The sequence below is a fragment of the Globicephala melas genome, chromosome 4 (genome assembly GCF_963455315.2).
Source record: "Globicephala melas chromosome 4, mGloMel1.2, whole genome shotgun sequence".
Classification (NCBI taxonomy): domain Eukaryota; kingdom Metazoa; phylum Chordata; class Mammalia; order Artiodactyla; family Delphinidae; genus Globicephala; species Globicephala melas.
Genome location: NC_083317.1, coordinates 18,418,798 through 18,441,010, shown reverse-complemented (window position 1 = coordinate 18,441,010; position 22,213 = coordinate 18,418,798). Strand labels below are relative to the sequence as shown.

The 22,213-nt window shown below is 39.8% G+C and overlaps 1 pseudogene; it reads right to left on the bottom strand.

The window, feature by feature from the left end:
* Positions 1–11,659: 11,659 nt before the first annotated feature.
* LOC115865877 (putative monooxygenase p33MONOX pseudogene) lies at positions 11,660–12,618 on the bottom strand (annotated as a pseudogene).
* Positions 12,619–22,213: the final 9,595 nt, after the last annotated feature.

Genomic DNA, 22,213 nt, shown 5'->3' with positions numbered 1-22,213 from the left:
CCATTCTCAAATTGTTTAGAAGCAAATCCCAGATATAATACTTCATCTCCATGAGGTTTATCTTTAATAGTTTTGATATATTTTTTTTTAAAAGACCTAATTCTAATAAAATTACTACACCTAAAACTTAATTCCTTAGCATCATATAATGTTCAATCTGTGTTCAAAATTTACTAATTTCTCCATAGTCGGTTTCTCTGAATAAAGATCCATGAGACTCACACATTGCACGAGGCTGATATGGCCCTTAAGTCTCTTTCAATGTGGTGGTTCCTAGTCTCTCTCTCTTTTTTATGGCCTTTTTATTGTCATTGTTATTAAAAAAATAGTTTGGTTTTAAAGCAAAACGTTGTCATTTCAGTTCATACATCAATGTTACTGTGATTGGTTTATTCGTGGTAAAAAATGATTAAAGAAGACAATTTAGGTGACATAAACTTTATTTACTACTCCTTTCAGAGAACTGCAGAATGGGACTGAAGGCAGGAAGCTTTTCCAGGATAAAGAATAAAGAACAAGGCAGAGAAAAATAGAAATTATCCGATTGGCTGGGGCCACATAGTCAACCTCGTTTGGGGATTGGCTGACCAGATATTCTGTATTTCTGGTCAATGGGAGCATTTATAGGGATGCAAAGGTTATCTGAGTTAAAGTTCCCTGATAGGGGACCCTGGGCAGGAGTGTCTCCATCTTGGACCTAGAAAATTATTTCAACATTTGAAACCTGATTTCATTATGCTGTTGCTCATAAGCCCTGCTTTTCCACCATCCCATATACTCCTGGAGGGCAGTGTTTGTTTTCCTCTGTGTGTGTGTGTCCCAGGCTTATCTGCAGGCATTGCTTCATGGTGAGAATCTTTTCATCTGACCCTGTGTTATAATACCCTAATCATTTTGACTTACAGTTATGGATTAAACTTCATAGTAAACCATTTGTTTGTGCATAGGCCAAAGCAACTACAAGTAAATAAATCGAAGCAGGTTCCCACAGTGGGTAAACGTGTGGGGTTTGGGGCAACCTGGCCCTGAGTTTGAAACCTAGTGACACTGGCTGGCTATGTTCTTTTGGGCAAGGACTTAACAGCACCTGCTTTCGGTTCCCTAACCCTCAAGGGAGTGTGAGGATATTGGTATTAGCTGCCACAGAGCAGTATTGTTGGGGTTAAATGAGGTGATGTTTGAAAATTCTCAGCTTGGTGCTCCCCATGCAGTAAGCACTGAGTAAATGAGAGTGTGATGAAGCTGTGGTACTCTACTCCCACCGTCATGTTGCGGGTATGTTTTATTTTTTACGCTTTTGAAAAAATACAGTTTTAGATTTATAGTGTAACTGAGCAGATAGTACTTAGAGTTCCATACACTCACCCAGCTTCCCATTTTCCCCATTATTTCCCCTATTATTAATATCTTGCTTCCAGGTGGTTCCTTGGTTACAATCAATGAACCAATATTGATATGTTATTATTAACCAAAGTCTGTAGTTTCTATTAGGGCTCCCTTTTTGTGTTGCACAGTTCTCTCGGTTTTGACAAATGTGTGATGTCATGTATCCACCATTACAGTTTCAAACAGAACAATTTCACCATCCTAAAAATTCCCTGTGCTTTACCTATTCATCACTCCGTCCCTCCCCCCAAGCCTTGGGCAGCCACAGGTCATCTTACTATTTATAGTTTTTCCTTTTCCAAAATGTCACATAGTTGGAATTATATGGTATGTATCCTTTGCAGGCTGGCTTCTTTGACTTAGCAATATGCTTTAAAGTTTTGCTTTTTAAAATGCATTTGATTTAGTTATGGGAAGGATTACACAGTGTGTGTTCTATGTGAAGACATGGGAACTGCTTTTGAGTTTCATCCACTTCCCTGACACAATATGAGGCAGATTGGACGGTGTTCCCTTCGAACATTGAGCAGAGGGTAGGAACTGAAAATACCAGGATTCTGGATCCTCTGTAAGTATACTGTTTGTTAAGCTGATGCACATGTGGGTGTAGTGCAGTGGTTCGTATAGCTGGTCTATGACTGGCTGCAACCAGAAAATAAAGAGTCCTCTGGCCCTGGGAGTTTCTAATTCTATGGGGTTGGAATACTTGGGAATCTGTATTTTACTGGGCTCCCCAGGTAATACTTAGAGCCATTTCTTTGTTAGTAAAGTGAACCCTGGCTTTGGCATCAGAGGATTTGGCTTCAAGTCCTCACTCTTCATTAAAGAATGAAACATTTATTTAGCTCCCACTGTGTGCCAGACCATGAGCTAGGTTCTGGGTTGCTATAATGAGGAGGTCAGCATTCATACTTTGCACCCTAATGAGCTTATACTCCAGAAGAGGCAGGCATTAATCAAAGAATCCCATTTATCAATGTTATCATCCACTCTGCTAGGTGCTAGAAAGAAAATACAGAATACTATGAGAATGTAACAGAAGGGTCTAACTTAGTCTGAATGGGGTCAATGGTTCACTTTTCCCTGAGAAAATGACCTTTGACTGAGATGTTATCTGTGAAGTGACGACAGGATGTCTGCCACCAGGGCACACAAGGTCAGTATGGTTCAGAACACCAGGAGAGAGGGCCGAGGTTGTGGAATTAGCCACTCAGCAGCTGTTCTGCAGACAGACAGCCAGGGGCTCTGGCTCTCCAGCCATCCTCTTACTCAACTGCACTGAAATTTCTCACAAATCTCTAAAACATGTTTTATGATTCAGCCAATTATGTTTATCAGAAGCTCAAACAATCAGGTTGTAAATAGGCCTCTCATAAAGAGTGTTAGAATGTGGTTCTTAAAGCTCTCTCTATTTGGGTGGGACCAATTATTCATTTACGAAAACATATGCATAGAAGAGAAAAGCATCTGATTTTGTATCATGATTACGGAAGAACTGTGTAGTGCTTGAGCATTTATCAAGTGTTTTTACTTGTGGTGTCATTTCTTCTTCACCGTAGCCTGAGAGATATGGATTATTACCATATCCACTGTACAGATGTGGAAGCAAAAGCTGAGAGAGATGCAGAACCCTACTGCAGTCACACAGTGAAGAACTGAGTGCAGTGGTTGGCTATAAGTCAATGGCAGCTAGGACCACTTATTACTACCATTGTGTCAGTTTTGAGCCCCAGGTATACGCTCATGTATCGAAAATATACAGTTCAGACACATCGACTTCCCAGGACCTTTCTTCATCCTGAAAGTGAGTTTCTATAGAGGACTGCCTGTGTTTCTTCTCCTACTCTCCAAAGCTAACAAGATCTCCTCAGAAACCTGCAGCTCAGTCCAAGACGAAGCAAAATGAATTGTCCTAAAGTTATAGATGTTATTAAGAGTTCTGCCCATATGAGCTGGAATTTTGCTTTATTGCCTGATAGATCTTTTTTAATATGAACCATATTTCTACTCTTCCCCTTAGAGATTGTTGCTGGAATTGGACCATGTGGGAAGCCCTATAATCAGCAAGGTTTTTTCCTATACATGGGAGACTGTAGGTGACAACATAGGATTGTTTATTTTAGAGGTTGCAAGACTACTTACCTCCCTCCTGATATTTTTCTTCCTATCTTATTATAGTGCATGCTGTTTCTAACTTTGAGTCATTCCCTGAAATTTGTAAGGCCTTGTATATAAAAATCCCCTGTAAAATAACACGCTACCTTAAAAAAAGTAACCCATTAGCATCCATTAAGGCTTAAATGTTAATTGTAACCATGAAGTTTGAAAGTTATGGGTAAATGGTTTACTACTAAGAAGCCAAAGGCCTCTAGATATGTCTGAATCCAAGGACAGAGCCAAAGTTTGAATGATTCTAACAATGCAAAAACATCAGTAAATTATGGGATATTCCTCTCCTCCCCTTCATCTTACCCTAAAGTACTACTATTTCATGATATATTTAAGTGTTAATCATGTTGGATACTGTGAGATCATCAAAAATGGTCTAAAATATAGTAAGTCTCTACTGCCTTTTTAAAGCTTTTATGGGAGAACTGGTTTCCTCTGTTTTCCTCTGAGAATTTTGCTTGGCTGTTGTGTCTGTTCTAATGCTACAATAGTTGGTCTTAGGTTTGAACAGTGCGGTGGAACCTCATTTTAACCAAACAATATTTTGAGTATATGACCCCTATTTTAAATTTTTATTATATTTTATATTCTAATAAATTATTCTGAATTTTCCTTCCAAAAATTGAAACCTCTTAAGGTCTAGGTTTTGCCATGTTGAATTCCAAACCCTATTAGTTGGCTAAGACTTTCTATGACCTGGTTGAATTGTCAACAAAGGTAGTAGATTTCTGATAAACTGAGTATGTTCTTATTCTCTCTAACAAAAAAGTGGAGGAAGGAACATCTTTGCATGCCCACATCACCTGGCACCATCATTTTAACTTTATTCATTAACTTTATTTTGCAATGTGTGAGACCCAAGGGAAAAATCTCCTTCTCTTAGCCCTAGTTGGGCTTCCAAATAAAATATTAGTCTGTTAGTTCATTTTGCTGTATCACATCAAAGTTTTGTCACGGTGCTGATGCTAGCTAGGATCCTGACCAGATGGGAAATGGATGAAGTGCATTTTGATGGAGGAGACAGGGAAAAATACAGAGCAGGGGAAGAAGGGTTAGGCTGCTTTGGTTGGGTGCCTCAGCTGGTGATCCTCAGGAGCCAAGAAGCTCCAGTTTCCCACATGTTGTTTGGATATTGAAGCTAGAAGTGATGAAGGCATAGGAGGTAGGATACAAAGACCAAATTCTTCCAGTTCACAGCTTCATTTTGAGAACAGCCCAGAGCAAATAAAAGGAAGCAAATTCTTATGGGAATAGAACTTCAGCACTCCTGTTGTAAAGGCCAGACTCATGCAGATATATCCTTGGGATTTTCTTGGTTTTTTATTTTTTTGCGGTACGCGGGCCTCTCACTGTTGCGGCCTCTCCTGTTGCGGAGCACAGGCTCCGGACGCGCAGGCTCAGCGGCCATGGCTCACGGGCCTAGCCGCTCCGCGGCATGTGGGGTCCTCCCGGACCGGGGCACAAACCCGTGTCCCCTGCATCGGCAGGCGGACTCTCAACCACTGCGCCACCAGGGAAGCCCCTATCCTTGGGATTTATCATACGTAGACTTGGTTCCATTTAAGCAATGCTCCAGCAATTCGAGAATCCAGGAAAACCTCAAACACTTTAGACTCAGCTGGAAAGCCTGTGACAGCCACACTGTGAGTACACGCATGAACCTGAGGGCTTATCCCAAACTGAGAGGAGGATCCTCTAGTCCAGTGACTCTTAATCAGTAGGCATTAGACCACCTATGTCGGAAATTGATGTATGTTAAAATGCAGATTCCTCGGCTCAACCTCCGGCCGACTGGAACGAAATTTCCATGAGGGGAGGTCTAAGAATTTGCATGTTCACAAACATGCTAGAACCTTCTTATCCTTACTTACGGCAGATATCCCTGGGGATATGTCAAACCCACCATGTGGGAATGAAGGCAGAACTTTGAGCCTGCAGCTCAAATGGGCTGGGATATTTTTGGTAGAGCTTCTACTATAGATAAAACAATAGTCACATCAGTAGCAAAGGGCTTCAAAAATGTTCCAATGTCCATGGATGGCATAGTTCCCTGTTGTTCTCAAATCCTGATATGTTCTAGAGAAATTTCATTTTTTTCATCAAGTCTCACAGCTAATAAATGTGCTGAGGCTCTGAGTGTACTTGTAGTTCTTGCATTGGAATGTAATCTAACTGAATAAAATTTCATAGAGCTGTTTGGATAACATAGTACAACAAATAGATTCGTGTCTGTGCATTTACAGAAGTTCACATTTTGCATATTTATATGTTTTATTATTTAACAAACATGGGCTAGGCACTGTCCCAGTGCTTTAATTATAATCTAATGTGATGTTATAATTATAGTATTAAATTATAGTAATTTCATATAATATCATTTGAATACTATTTACTTTTTTTTTATACAGCAGGTTCTTATTAGTCATCAATTTTATACATATTAGTGTATACATGTCAATCCCAATTGCCCAATTCATCACAATACCCCCCCAGCCCCCCGCAGCTTTCCCCCCTTGGTGGCCATACGTTTGTTCTCTACATCTGTGTCTCAATTTCTGCCCTGCAAACCCGTTCATCTGTACCATTTTTCTAGGTTCCACATATATGCGTTAATATACGATATTTGTTTTTCTCTTTCTGACTTACTTCACTCTGTATGACAGTCTCTAGATCCATCCACGTCTCAATAAATGACCCAATTTCATTCCATTTTATGGCTGAGTAATATTCCATTGTATATATGTACCACATCTTCTTTATCCATTCATCTGTCGATGGGCATTTAGGTTGCTTCCATGACCTGGCTATTGTAAACAGTGCTGCAGTGAACATTGGGGTGCATGTGACTTTTTGAATTATGGTTTTCTCTGGGTATATGCCCAGTAGTGGGATTGCTGGATCATACGGTAATTCCATTTTTAGATTTTTAAGGAACATCCATGCTGTTCTCCATAGTGGCTGTATCAATTTACATTCCCACCAACAGTGCAAGGGGATTCCATTTTCTCCACACCCTCTCCAGCATTTGTTGTTTGTAGATTTCCTGATGATGCCCATTCTAACTGGTGTGAGGTGATACCTCATTGTAGTTTTGATTTGCATTTCTCTAATAATTAGTGATGTTGAGCAGCTTTTCATGTGCTTCTTGGCCATTTGTATATTTTCTTTGGAGAAATGTCTATTTAGGTCTTCTGCCCATTTTTGGATTGGGTTGTTTCGTTTTTTTTAATATTGAGCTGCATGAGCTGTTTATATATTTTGGAGATTAATCCTTTGTCCGTTGATTCGTTTGCACATATTTTCTCCCATTCTGAGGGTTGTCTTTTCGTCCTGTTTATGGTTTGCTGTGCAAAAGCTTTTCAGTTTCATTAGGTCCCATTTGTTTGTTTATGTTTTTATTTCCATTACTCTAGGTGGTGAATCAAAAAAAGATCTTGATGTGATTTATGTCAAAAAGTGTTCTTCCTGGGGGCTTCCCTGGTGGCGCAGTGGTTGGGGGTCCGCCTGCCGATGCAGGGGCCGCAGGTTCGTGCTCCGGTCCGGGAGGATCCTGCGTGCCACGGAACGGCTGGACCCGTGAGCCATGGCCGCTGGGGCTGCGCGTCCGGAGCCTGTGCTCCGCAATGGGAGAGGCCACAGCAGTGAGAGGCCTGCGTACAGCAAAAAATAAATTAAAAAAAAAAAAAGTGTTCTTCCTATGTTTTCCTCTAAGAGTTTTATAGTGTCCAAACTTACATTTAGGTCTCTACTCCATTTTGAGTTTATTTTTGTGCATGGTGTTAGGGAGTGTTCTAATTTCATTCTTTTACATGTAGCTGTCCAGTTTTCCCAGCACCACTTATTGAAGACTGTCTTTTCTCCATTGTATATCCTTGCCTCCTTTGTCATAGATTAGTTGACCATAGGTGTGTGGGTTTATCTCTGGGTTTTCTATCTTGTTCCATTAATCTGTGTTTCTGTGCCAGTACCATATTGTCTTGATTACTGTAGCATTGTAGTATAGTCTGAAGTCAGGGAGTCTGATTCCTCCAGCTCCGTTTTTTTCCCTCAAGACTGCTTTGGCTATTCGGGGTCATTTGTGTTTCCACAGAAATTTTAAGATTTTTTGTTCTAGTTCCATAAAGAATGCCATTGGTAATTTGACAAGGATTGCATTGAATCTGTAGATTGCTTAGCGGAGTATAGTCATTTTCATAATATTGATTCTTCCAATCCAAGAACATGGTTTATCTCTCCATCTGTTGGTATCATCTTTAATTTCTTTCATCAGTGTCTTATAGTTTTCTGCAGACAGGTCTTTTGTCTCCCCAGGTAGGTTTATTCCTAGGTATTTTATTCTTTTTGTTGCAATGGTAAATGGGAGTATTTCCTTAATTTCTCTTTCAGATTTTTCATCATTAGTGTATAGGAATGCACGAGATTCCTGTGCATTAATTTTGTATCCTGCAACTTTACCAGATTCATTGATTAGCTCTAGTATTCTGGTGGCATCTTTAGGATTCTCTATGTATAGTATCATGTCATCTGCAAACAGTGACAGTTTTACTTCTTCTTTTCCAAATTGTATCCCTTTTATTTCTTTTTCCTCTCTGATTGCTGAGGCTAGGACTTCCAAAACTGTGTTGAATAATAGCGGTGAGAGTGGACATCCTTGTCTTGTTCTTGATCTTAGAGGAAATGCTTTCAGTTTTTCACCATTGAGAATGATGTTTGCTGTGGGTTTGTCATATATGGCCTTTATTATGTTGAGGTAGGTTCCCTCTATGCCCACTTTCTGGAGAGTTTTTTATCATAAATCGGTGTTGAATTTTGTCAAAAGCTTTTTCTGCATCTATTGAGATGATCATATGGTTTTTATTCTTCAATTTGTTAATATGGTGTATCACATTGATTGATTTGCATATATTGAAGAATCCTTGCATCCCTGGGATAAATTCCACTTGATCATGGTGTATGATCCTTTTAATGTGCTGTTGGATTCTGTTTGCTAGTATTTTGTTGAGGATTTTTGCATCTATATTCATCAGTGATATTGGTCTGTAATTTTCTTTTCTTGTAGTATCTTTGTCTGGTTTTGGTATCAGGGTGATGCTGGCCTCATAGAATGAGTTTGGGAGTGTTACTTCCTCTGCAATTTTTTGGAAGAGTTTGAGAAGGATGGGTGTTAGCTCCTCCCTAAATGTTTAATAGAATTCACCTGTGAAGCCATCTGGTCCTGGACTTTTGTTTGTTGGAAGATTTTTAATCACAGTTTCAATTTCATTACTTGTGATTGGCCTGTTCATATTTTCTATTTCTTCCTGGTTCAGTCTTGGAAGTTTATACCTTTCTAAGAATTTGTCCATTTCATCGAGGTTGTCCATTTTATTGGCATAGAGTTGCTTGCAGTAGTCTCTTAGGATGCTTTGTATTTCTGCAGTGTCTGTTGTAACTTCTCCTTTTTCATTTCTAATTTTATTGATTTGAGTCCTCCCCCTGTTTTTCTTGATGGGTCTGGCTAATGATTTATCAATTTTGTTTATCTTCCCAAAGAACCAGCTTTTAGTTTTATTGATCTTTGCTATTGTTTTCTTTGTTTCTATTTCATTTATTTCTGCTCTGATCTTTATGATTTCTTTCCTTCTGCTAAATTTAGGTTTTGTTTTTTCTTCTTTCTCTATTTCCTTTAGGTGTAAGGTTAGATTGTTTATTTGAGATTTTTCTTGTTTCTTGAGGTAGGCTTGTATAGCTATAAACTTCCCTCTTAGAACTGCTTTTGCTGCATCCCATAAGTTTTGGATTGTTTTGTTTTCATTGGCATTTGTCTCTAGGTATTTTTTGAATTCCTCTTTGATTTCTTCAGTGATCTCTTGGCTATTTAGTAGCGTATTGTTTAGCCTCCATGTGTTTGTGTTTTTTACGTTTTTTTCCCCTGTAATTCATTTCTAATCTTATAGCATTGTGGTCAGAAAAGGTGCTTGATATGATTTCAATTTTCTTAAATTTACTGTGGCTCAATTTGTGACCCAAAATGTGATCTATCTATCCTGGAGAATGTTCCATGCGCACGTGGGAAGAAAGTGTAATCTGATGTTTTTGGATGGAATGTCCTATAAATATCAATTAAATCTATCTGATCTATTGTGTCATTTAAAGCTTCTGTTTCCTCATTTATTTTCATTTTGGTTGATCTGTCCATTGATGTAAGTGAGGTGTTAAAGTCCCCTCTATTATTATGTTACTGTTGATTTCCTGTTTTACAGCTGTTAGCAGTTGCCTTATATAGGTTCCAGTGACCTCCTGCTTGAGTTTGATTAATGTACTAGAGCAGCACAGAACTCAGGGAAACATTTTACTTACTAGATTACCTGTTTATTTTATAAGGATATAACTCAAGAAGAGCCTGATGGAAGAGATGAATAGGGCAAGGAAAGGGGAAAGGGTGAGAAGCTTCCATGCCCTCACTGAGGACCACTCTCCCCAAATCTGTACGTGTTCACCAACCCAGTAGCTCTCCCAACCCTGTCCTTTTGGGGTTTTATGGAGGCTTAATTACCTAGGCATGGTTGATTAAATCATTGGCCATTGATGACTGAACTTAATCTCCAGCCCTTCTCCCCTCCTGGGGTGGTGAGGCTGAAAGTTCCTAGGCTCTAATCGTATGGTTGGTTCCCCTGGCAACCAGGCCCCATCTTTAGGTGCTTTGCACAAGTCACCTCATTTACATAACAAAACACCTTTAGGAAATTCTGAGAGTTTTAGGAGCTCTGTGTTAGAAACAGGGACTAAGACCAAAAATATATTTATTTATTTATTTATTTTTTGAGAAAGTAGTAAGGATTTTTGTTGCCAAAACAAGTTAAGAGAAACAAGCATAACAGAAGACACAAATCAATTAATTGCTCTGATCATTTTAGACTCCAGGGCATCTCTGTGGGAAGATCAGCTCAGCTCCTTGTGTAGACACCATACTGTCCAAAGCAAAGGACAGCAGGAATTTGAGACAGTGTTCAAGACAATGATTGAACATGTACACAGTGAGGAGAAACAAAAAGGTGGTTTCCCTAGTTCCTTTCCTCAGTGAGGTACGTGTTTATAAAGGTATGAGGCTCATTTGGGGGGAAAATGATTGCATACAGAAAATTTTTTAATTCTTCCACCTCCCAGGAAAAAAATTTTCAGGCCCTGGCTGAACAAGAAACTCAAAATAAGCTGACACTAGTTTCATATGAACCGCAAGACTATACTCAAACTGCAGTTGCTGCCTCCTTTAAGAAAGGTTAACATCCATTTATCTATACCAAACCAGTAGACTGAATTTTCTCCCTTAGGAAGTTTTCAACCAAAAGGGAGTTAAATTAATCTCACTTTAAAGTGCAACAAAGGATATGTAAGGCTAGTGTTTGTTCTGTGACACACAAAAGAGAAGCATCCCTCCAACAGCACTGGCCCAAGAGATACTACAGTAGGAACTGGCTGCAGGACAAAGTGATCCATGAGGTCTACCAAAAAGCAAGGAGATCCATGAGGTCTACCAAAAAGCAAGGTTTCAGCAGAAAACAGAGGGGATCCCTGCCAAGGCTGGCTCTTAACTATACCCATATCTCAAACAGATCCTGGGTCCCCATAACTGACGAGGCTGGAGCACACAGTGCCAGCATAGCCAAGAGGGCTAAAGTTGTCTAAACTAGTCAGTGAACGCCACTATGCCATGATTTGTCCATGCACACATGGATAGTGGTAAAGGAATCAAGAAGCCTTGGTTTTAGAACAACACAAACATTATTTACCTAGTAGGTAATGACCAAAGTTCTTGGGTAGAGTAAAGATACAAAAATAGGTAATGAGGTCTCCATACATCACTGCTGAGGTTTAGTCTAACTTTAAACTAAAGCAGTACAAAATGGCTTCTTCTGCACAAGGACAAACTTTGCACTAATGTTTCTCAAAAATCAATTATGTCTCCAGCTCTAGCCTCAGTTTGAGAGAAATTTTAAAAGACAAAACAAAACTTTTCCTATGTCAGAGCCAAGGTAAAGGGGAGCTGGGCTCAAGACACCCTCTATCCAGAGTCCCTGGAACAGAAAGAGCTCTAGAAACCAGTGGGTGTGAAAACATTCAAGTCCTACGGTTTGAGATTGTGGGCCTGCAGCAGCTGTTTCTTCCCTTCTGTCACTGGGATGTCCATTTTGGGTGGCTTGAACACTGCTGGATCCTTGGCCATTCGGGTGGCCTGCATGCAGATCAGTTCCACTGGAGAAGGCTTCTGGGCTGCTTTGTAGGCCTGGATGGCAAAACCTCCGGAATCAGACTTCTGGAGGGATCTTGGTCCAAAGAGGCTCCATTTGTCTGCCGAGCTTCTGTCTTTTTCCCCGCTTCCAGAATCCATGGTGCTAAGATTGGGGCCAGGTAAGGCTGTGGAAGAACCAGAAGTGAACCAGCCTCTGGGCTTCTGCTTAGGGGAAGAGTGGGAGTTACTGCTTGGGGTGGACTGGGTGGAGGCCGGCTGCTGCTCCTCTCTTGTTATCTCTCCACTCTGGAGCTTTCGTTTGTGGAGTGCTTCTGCCACTCGAGGGTACTTGGTCTCCTCGGTGGAGAGGCCCTTGTGGGGTGTGTAGCCAGCATCTCTCAGCCCTGCCTGGTGCTCAAAACGCTGAATACTCTCCTGGGTCTGTTTTGTGATCAGAGACCTCATGATGACATGGGTAGCTTTAGCCTTCACCACGGGGACCTTGTCCGCACCGTCAGTGGCCGATGGCAGGGCACGGGACGAGACACTGGCCTCTCCTTCCTCCACCTTGGCCAGGTGCTGATACTTGCACTCTGGAATCACTGGCTTCCAGGGGATGCTGTCCATGTCTGATGGAGGAGGAATCATGGGCGTAGGGTCCTCCAGGGCATCATCATAGCTGAATGCCCGGTGGTACGTCCCGATGGGCAGGGACATCTTGCCTAGAGGCCCCCTAGGCTCAAGGGCAGGCATTTCTGGTTATCTCGAAGCCATTGAAAGACTGGGATCCAGGTGCTTTTTCTATACAGAATTCAGAGCTGAGTCCCTGCCACCAGAGTGAAATAATGTGAAGATTATGCCAACAGGTGTTAAAGAGGAGCATTGTCCAGCTGCTGCAAATTAGCAAAGCTGCTCGGGAAGAGTCCATCCATTCCAGAGGTTCTGTTTTTCCACCTCCGCGGAGTCGCCTGCGGCCCGAGCTCCGGCACTAAAGAGGCTCCGAGGACCCACGTCTCTCGAGAGGCTGTGGCGCATTCATGACCCAAGCCATGGTGTGAGCGGCGCTGTGCCCGAGGCGACACAGAAGGCCCCGAGCACCAACCAGGGAGGGACCCAAAAATATGTTTCTTATTATGAATCACAGCATCACATCATTTACATGAATGCTGAGTGCTGACTTGACAGCAATAACATTTCTTTTGAAAATTTCAAGAATATGATCCTTAATGAAGCAACAACTAGAAAAGTTAAAAAGTTCACACCACTGTCAGAAAAAAATGTGGCCTTTTTCCATGTTAGTTGTAGAATTCTGGCTTAAAAACCCAGGGAGGAACTGATTGGTCTCAGGATGTTAGGAGGTGATTTTTGGTGGACAAAATGATTTTGCAAACAGATTACTGTTTAATCATTCAGATGGCTCTTTTGAGTTACTTTAAGATCTGTGAGGTAGATGCAGGCAGTAAGTTCAATAGCTTGTCATTGTAAGCTGGACCGTTTTACAGAATATTGTATTAATTTTTTTCAAAGGCAAATGCAGTCAGGGTATAATGTCATAGCCACTTTCTGGAAAACAATCCAAATGTACATTTTTTCAAACACAATTGTAAGTTGATGTGGCAGCCCTATAGCTGAAGTGGACTGATTTCTGTATAACTAATTTCTTTGTGGTGTTTAACCTGGCCATCCTTGGGTTCCACAAACCTCACTGATCAAGTTTCCACCCTTTGCTCTTGTCCTCTAATGTCCCAGGAAGTGGTGTTGAGAGGAATGAGGAGTTTGACCCACTTGGAGCTGAGTCGCCATGTTTACTGAAGCTAACAGTGATTTGACACATCCAAGGAAACTTTTCTCCCTGCAGGAACCATTTCCCATCATGTCTCAAACTTTTCTCCATTCTACTAGGAAAGATGAATTCTACTTTCCTCTGAGGTAGTAGAGGACAGTCAGGCTGCTGCCAAAAGACAGCTCTTCACACTCTTGAGAATGTGAAATGAACTAGTGTGTGGCCTCAGAGGCTGAAATTTGGCAGAATTGGCAGGTGTGCACGTTCTTCTTCACCTCGTGCAGAGTCATCTGGGGGAAGGAGACGGAGGGTCCTGATATGAGCTGTTTGCCGTTGCACAGTGCTGGCCACTGCATGACACTCTATACCAACAGAGAAGATGTGTGCTCCTGTGAAAAGAACTGACAGATATGATTTGGTTCTGGGAACTGAGCCACATGACACCACGCTGGAAACGAAGTCATTAGCTGTGATCTTGTAAAGATTCTGGCATTGTGAGATAAAGTGGTTTGATCACCAATGTGTCACATAATGAGGCTTTGGAGTAGCTTTAAAAGGCACTGTAGATCCATATGAAAATGAAATGTTTTACATCTAATGAAAAAATTCTACTCGGAGAAGAATATATTCAACCATTTAAAGTCTGTGTGTGTGTACATGCATGCATGCATATGTGTGCGTATGTGTGTGGTATAGACAAAGAGAAAATCCACTTAGGAGAACTTGTAAAGAACCTACTAAAAATCGTATGGCCAAGACATAGCCTTTAATTTTGGAACTACTGGATGTAAAAATTGAAGGAAGTGAGCATCAGTGAGTGTAAAAGATGACAGCCAGAAAATATCACTGTGAGTTACCATATCAATAGAGCAATGAATTACCAGTGGCACAGAGGTGCTTTATGAGCCTTGGCAGCCAATTAGGTAAGAGTGGTTTCTCCTGGCATAGCAATTTGAAGTGGTTATTAACTATGTATACTGAAATTTGATGGGCTAAAAAAAAAAGTTAAAAAAAAATAACTTTCACATTGAATCGTTCCCCCCACTATGCTTTAAAAAAAAAACCAAAAAACTCACGATGAGCTGAAGTAAGAGATTTTAATTCCCAAACAAAGATGACTAAACTGAAAGTATAAAACCTTCTATTTTTAGTGGATCCTGACGTTCTTTACTGTTTGCATTCCCAGTTTCCAGATAATATGTTCTCCAGTTGGCCAGTTATTGTGCAGTAAGTAACATTTCACTACGTCAGCAAACAATGGCATGAACTGAAAGAGTAAAACAAAATCTACTTGGAAAAAAACTAACATAGAAACACGGAAGTCTAGAAGTAGTCTAATCCCTTAGAAAATAAAAGACAATAAAAGTGGAGTTAAGATAAAAAGACAATACTATAGATTTTTCTTGGCTATATAAGTGCATATTCTTGTTTGTATTTTTATCTACATGATTGTGAAAAATCACCAGTCGGTTAACTGAATGGAGAGAAAGAAGATGTCAGTTTTTTTATTTTTTATATATATATATATATATATATATATTACATTGATATATATTTGGGTATTTAACATATATTTAGTTCAGTATATATCTACCTCTTTATATATAAAATTATATTTTGACTTTCCAATTGATTCCAACTGTATTCTAAAACAATTATTTAATATATATCAAATATAAGCATATATTATTTAATGTTATATATTATATGAATATGTCAGATATGCATATATATTAAATATTTATTTTTAAGCCTGACCATTATGTTCATTAACCAAGGAGTGAAGCAGAATTCTATATTGCTATGTAAATGTGCCACAGACTTTGACATTTTAAGTATTTTCCTTATATTTTAAGTGTGCTTATCTTGAATTACCTGCTACTGGGGCACAGGGTTGGCTGATACCAGAATACACATGAAATATATTTTAAAAAATTAAATGAACACTTTCTATCTTTTAAAGCAATCCATTCTATTGTCCTAGACTATACATAAGGATTAAAAATATATTTATGGTTATTGAACTCGGTTTTGTCCCTTGTCATATCTGCTTGAAAAATTAATCATATAAATTTTCTGAGCATATCTATTTGTAGAAGTATTTAAAAAAAATAAGTTATATGAATTCCAAGGGAAGGAAAACATAGATGAAATAGAAGATGATAAAGCAAGTGGTTCCTGACCTCCATTTGTTGTTCTTTTCACTCTTTGCTGAATCACACTTATGATACAATTACATTTACAATTAATTTAAGAATAAAGTTAAATGTCTAATTTTAGAATCTTAGAAAGTAGAGGCCAAAGGAAAGCACTCTCATCACAATAAACAGGAAAAGTGGAATCTTCATCCATGCAATGTGGTAACATTCATATCATCACTAGCAGTTTCTAACTATCAGCATACGATTTTGCCAGTGGATATAAATCTGCTTCCTTGCTCTCTATGTCAATCAAAAATAGCATCCTGGCATTTCATTTCGTGTTTCACAGACTGGAGATTTTTAGCAACCTGAGGACATGTGACTTGAAAGCATGAGCAGTGTTGAGAACTGTATTCTCTTCCAGTCTTCATAGCTAAAGGGAGTTAGAGTTGAACAATTCCCAGTGCAGCAGAGAGAGCTAGAAAATATTAAATTCACAGAATACGGTTTTGCCATAGAAAAATGACTTTGGAGGTTTTCCTGAGTTAGGAGGAAGGGCAGCCAAGCTAGGGATTTGGAGTCATCAGAAATCATGCTGCCTTCCCCTCAGAGATTTTTCTAAGTAAAATAGTTAATTAAAATCTCAGGATCTCAGTTTCTACATCTGTAAAATAAAAGGTCTGAAGAGAGAAACTCTAAGATCCCTTTCAATGAAGAAATGTTATCTTTGTATGACACTATCCGTAATTACAAAGATGTATAATCCTATGGAATTTACAAATTAATTTCCCAAGTGAGGTATTTATTAGCTCTTTTGATGGCTGTATGTCATTCTTCATGTGACTTTGACATTTCTTGGTCTATGTGTGACATCTGACCTATTACTGCTGCATCCTGAATCAGAGCTTTGGCTGAGCAGAGATGTCCAAGTATAATCCTTATAACCCAGGGAGTCTCATAATTCCCCACAGGGACATTCGAAGAACCTTGAAGAATTTATGTTTGTGTTGGTAAATTTCTCCACATGGCATCTCTGGGAGCAGTGAAGGAAATGTACATTCTGACAGCTGCAATTTCCTATTGCCAGTGGCTTCTCAGCATTACTGCAGTCACAGGTGTCTGAAACTCAGAAAGTACAAAGGGCGTCATCATAGCTTCCTATTACTGGTCATGCTCATGTGATCAGTACTCTACAGAGGGCACTTAGAATGGACTAGCACTTTGAAGACAGAGAACTAGGTTCAAATCCCAGTTGCAGCAGCTGGCTGTGTAACCTTGGGGAACTTGACCTCTTTCCTTCGTAAATGGGTGTGATGGATTACATGAGGTCATATTTGTAAAGCACCTAGTATGGTACTGAAGAATTCAAGGAGTGTTCTCTTTGTGCTGCCCTTCCATGCTGTGTTTACTCCGCTACAAATAAAATCAATTCAACCTGTTAGACTGTCAGCAGCTTCAGAACTGGACTTCTCTTCTGGCTTGAGGCATGCCACCTGCAGTATTTTCCACCAGAAAATAGTGTACTTAAAAAAATACTTGTCAATGTAGACTCTGAATATATCTTTGCATTTATAAAAACAAAAACAAAACAACCAGAACAAAGAACATGAATAAGCCATTTACAATAGAATAAATACAGATGGCCAATAAATATGGAAAAAATGGTCCAACTCATCCATCACAGAGAAAGCCACAATTAAAAAACAAAACAGATTTTTTGAGATATATTTCATATAGCATACAGTTCACCTATTTATAGTGTAAATTTCAGTGTTTTTTTTTTTTTTTTTTTTTGTGGTACGCGGGCATCTCACTGTTGTGGCCTCTCCCGTTGCGGGGCACAGGCTCCGGACGTGCAGGCTCAGTGGCCATGGCTCATGGGCCCAGCCTCTCCACGGCACGTGAGATCCTCCCGGACCGGGGTACGAACCCGTGTCCCCTGCAACGGCAGGTGGACTCTCAACCACTGTGCCACCAAGGTAGCCCAATTTCAGTGGTTTTTAGTATATTCACATAGTTGTATGTGAATATCACTACAATTAATTTCAGAACATTTTCATACCCCCATCCCGTCCCTCCTCCTTTCACTCCACCTTACCCCGGGCCTCCAGCCCTAGGCAACCACTGATCTACTTTTCTGTCTCTGTAGATTTGCCAATTCTGAACATTTTATATAGACTGGAATCATAGAATATGTTGTCTTTTGTGACCAACTTATTTCATCTTGTAAAATGTTTTCAAAGTTTATCCATATTGTAGCATGTATCCGTACTGAATCCCTTGAAAAAAATTTTAGAACTTATATTTTTTTCATTTTTTTGTTGTGGTAAAATATGTATAACATAAAATTTGCCATTTTAACCACTTTTAAATGCATAATTCAGTGGCATTAATTACACTGACAATGCTATGCAACAAACATCAGTACCTATTTCCAAACTGTTCTTTACCCTAAATAGAAATGTAACCATTAAGCAGTAACTCCCTATTTCCCCCTCTGCCTCCAGCCCCTGATAACCTCTAATCTCCTTTCTGTCTCTATGAATTTGCCTATTCTAGATATTACATGTAAGTGAAATCATGCAATATTTATCCTTTTGTGTCTGACTTATTTCACTTAGCATGATGTTTTCAGGGTTCATCTGTGTTGCAGCATATATTAGAACTTCCTTTCCTTTTATGGATGAATAATACTCAACTGTATGGATATACCACATTTTGTTTATCCATTCACTGTTGATGAAGACTTGGGTCGTTTCTACTTTTTGGCTATTGCGAATACTGCTGCAATGAACATTTGTGTGCAAATATCTGTTTGAGTCCCTGATTTCAATTTTTTTTTTTTAAAGAAGATTTATTAATTAATTTATTTATTTTTGCTGTGTTGGGTCTTCGTTTCTGTGTGAGGGCTTTCTCTAGTTGTGGCAAGTGGGGGCCACTCTTCATCGCGGTGCGCGGGACTCTCACTATTGCGGCCTCTCTTGTGGCGGAGCACAGGCTCCAGATGCGCAGGCTCAGTAGTTGTGGCTCACGGGCCTGTTTGCTCCGCGGCATGTGGGTTCCTCCCAGACCAGGGCTCGAGTCCGTGTCCCCTGCATTAGCAGGCAGATTCTCAACCACTGCGCCACCAGGGAAGCCCCTTTCAATTTTTTGGAGCATATACTTAGGAGCACAATTGCTGGGTCGTCAGGTAACTCTTTTTGAGAAACTGCCAGACTGTTTTCCAAAGTGGGTGCACCAACTTACATTCCCACCAGTAGTGCATGAGGGCTCCAAGTTCTCCATAGCTTCAGCAATACTTGTTATTATCTGTCTTTTTGATGATAACCATGCTAGTGAATATGAAGTAATATCTCATTGTGGTTTTGACTTGCATTTCCCTGATGGCTAATGTCTTTTCATATACTTATTGGCATTTGTATATTCTTATGCTGCTACTACAAGTGTAAATTGATTCAAAAAAAACAACTTTGGACGACAGGTGGCAATTTTGTTCTTTTTGAGCCAAAAAACCCACTTATGGGAATTTACCTGAAGGAGATAACTAGACAAGCATAATGTACACTTAAGTCACTGCAATTATTTTTATAATAAAGAAAAATTGGAAATACACTCAGCAAAAGAAGTTTTTAAAATAAATTATTTCATACATAAGATGGTATACCATGCAGCTATTAAAGTGATGATACAGAAATAAGTATTTTGACATATAAAATACCTAAGATATATTATGGAATGAACAAAGTGGATCACAGAGTAACATGCAATTTTACCATTCATGTTAGTGCTCGTCTTCTTCTCTTTGTATTTATGTACATAGGGAGACATCCAGCAGGATACCTGGTAAAAGTGAATAGTGCTTACCTCTAAGTAGTGGGAATTGGGATTACATTTTTATTTCTCCTTTGAGATTTTCTTTACTGTTAGAACTTGCAAAAAGTTCTGGTATCATAAGAATAGTAATAAAGCTACTTTCAAAGGAAAAATAATTCTGCTGTGAATTGTGCCTCTTACTCTCTCCCTTACTATTGGGGAGCGTTCTGCTTTGACCTCGAATGCCTACCTTCAAACCGCAAGAGAATCTCAATGAACTATAGCAACGTAGAGAGCTGGTGGAACAGAAATGCCTGTGCCTGTTTTCATTGAATTTCCTTGCAATAATTACACAAGTTTAATTACAGCAAATAAATTAAAATCAATACACTGGAATCAATATGCACAAAACAAAATGTGCTTGTTTTACAGGTCCTAATAGGATCCCAAGTAGGAGCCATTCACTCACATATATTTCTAGCACATCAGGCTTTGAATGGAAATTTGTGAGGGATGATGAGGGGAAAATCTAGAACATTTCCCCATTCTGGCACCCATCATTAGCCAAGAGTTCAGTTCATCCAGGCTTGTTCAGCATTGTTTGTGCTCTGTCCTGCCTTTGTATATGTTGTTCTATATTCTACCAGAAGGCCTCTCTCCATCTCAGATTCCTAAAAACGTCCCACTGTTCTACCAAGACAGGCTTTGTTTAACACCTGTGTCTTCCAAGAATATGTAAGTGATTGGAGGTCAGTTTCTTGTTTATCTGTCTTCACAGCTCCAGAGCACAGTGCCTTTGCTCTCACAGCAGGCTTGTCATAAAATATTGACACTTGCCAGTCATGGATTTGTCTGGAAAGTTGCTTTAATTGTGTCCATTTTTAATTCTTCCATGTGCTTCTTCCATGTGCTTCCCCCAAGAAGTGGAAATGTCCTCTCAACCCCTTACAATTACATTGAGTAATTCATTGTTTTCCTTGAAGATACCCTTCTTGAAGCACTCCATTTTCTAGCTCCAGTGTGGACTGGTGATTGTTTAGACTAGCTTCATAGCTGTTGTCCTGGGATCTCCCTTCACTATCATCCTGGGAATTCTCTCTTCCCTCTCCTGGATTGGACCCAGGGCTGGTTTCATGGGGTCTGGGTCCTGTGCCATTACACTTAGAAGGGTCTGCATTTGGCTTAGTGCTCAGTTGTCATCATCTTGAAATTCTTAATAAATTTTGAACAAGGGTTCTTGTGTTTTCATTTTATACTGGGTCTCATCCTGCAAATTATGTTGCTGGTTCTGAAATGGACCCTGAGTTTCTGTTTTTGCTTTCTTAGTAAACTCTCTGATGTGGAAGAGCACCTATTCTGGTAGCTTCCTGAGTAAAGCTGAATAGGAGGTAAATGTTTCTGGGAATTTTGCATGTCTTGAAAAAAATCTTTATTTTACTCTCATACTCTAGTAAGAGTGTGGCTCAATATGGAGTTCCCAGTTGGAAGTCATTTTCCTTCAGGGTTTTGAAGGTATTGCTTTATTTTCTTCTTGTGTCCAGTGCTTCTGTTAAGAAGGAAGATGCCCTTCTAATTCCTAACCTGTGTGTATGACCTATTTTTTTGTCTCTCAGTCACAGCTTTGCTGTCTACTTTTTGGTATCCTAGCTTGATTGCTGTAAGCTCCTCTCCTCATCTCCTTATTTTTGCAGGTGATTTTTTTTTTTTTAAATCATCATTTTAGGGCTTCCCTGGTGGCGCAGTGGTTGAGAGTCCGCCTGCCGATGCAGGGGACGCGGGTTCGTGCCCCGGTCCGGGAAGATCCCACATGCCACGACGGAGCGGCTGGGCCCGTGAGCCATGGCCGCTGAGCCTGCGCGTCCGGAGCCTGTGCTCTGCAACGGGAGAGGCCACAACAGTGAGAGGCCTGCGTACTGCAAAAAAAAAAGAATCATCATTTTAGCAGTATTTTGCGAGAGAACAGAAGATGTAAACACGTTTTCAATCTGAGCCACATTTCAAGGGCTGTGTCACTTAGCAAGTTTGCCCTTTCTCTTGGTATGCAGAATTAGATGCTAGTGGTGGGGGATAATTTGCATAAAAAGCCCCGTGCCTTCTGGAAGAAATACTAATCTCTCTTTTCAAAATTCAGTGTTAAGGAAAACCTTTGCAGTGATTAAGGGCTGCAGACAAGAAAGAGCACCAAGAAACCCAGAGAGAAGTTCGCCTTGAGAAAAGAGTAGACTGTACCGGTGACCCAGTGTGCTACTTATGCTGCTGGAATAAGGGTTGGCTACATGAGGCTGAACAAAAAAACATCTTGTCATCCAAGAAGATGTAGCAAACCAGTTCTCTATTGTTGAACACTAATACGTGTGGTTTTCAGTTATTATGAATAGTGTCATCAGTATCCTTGTACATACATTTTTGCACGTTTTTCTTTTTTACCCTCACATTTTATGTGTTGCTTTGTGTCAGAGTGCCTCCAGAAAAGTTACTGCCTCCTTGGACTTAGTGAGATTTTATTTAAAGGAAAGGATTTCTTTATAAAGACCTAAAAATGTTTTCCCCCCTTATTTCATAAATAGAAGAAACATTAAGGTTATTTGAGCCTCTGTTTTTATTTGAGTATGAATATTTGTTAAGGTTCAGTTTCCACTTTTGGTGGAAGTGGAATGCATTTGTAATATGGTTATAATACCTAATTATTCATATTCCAGAAAGAAGGATGTA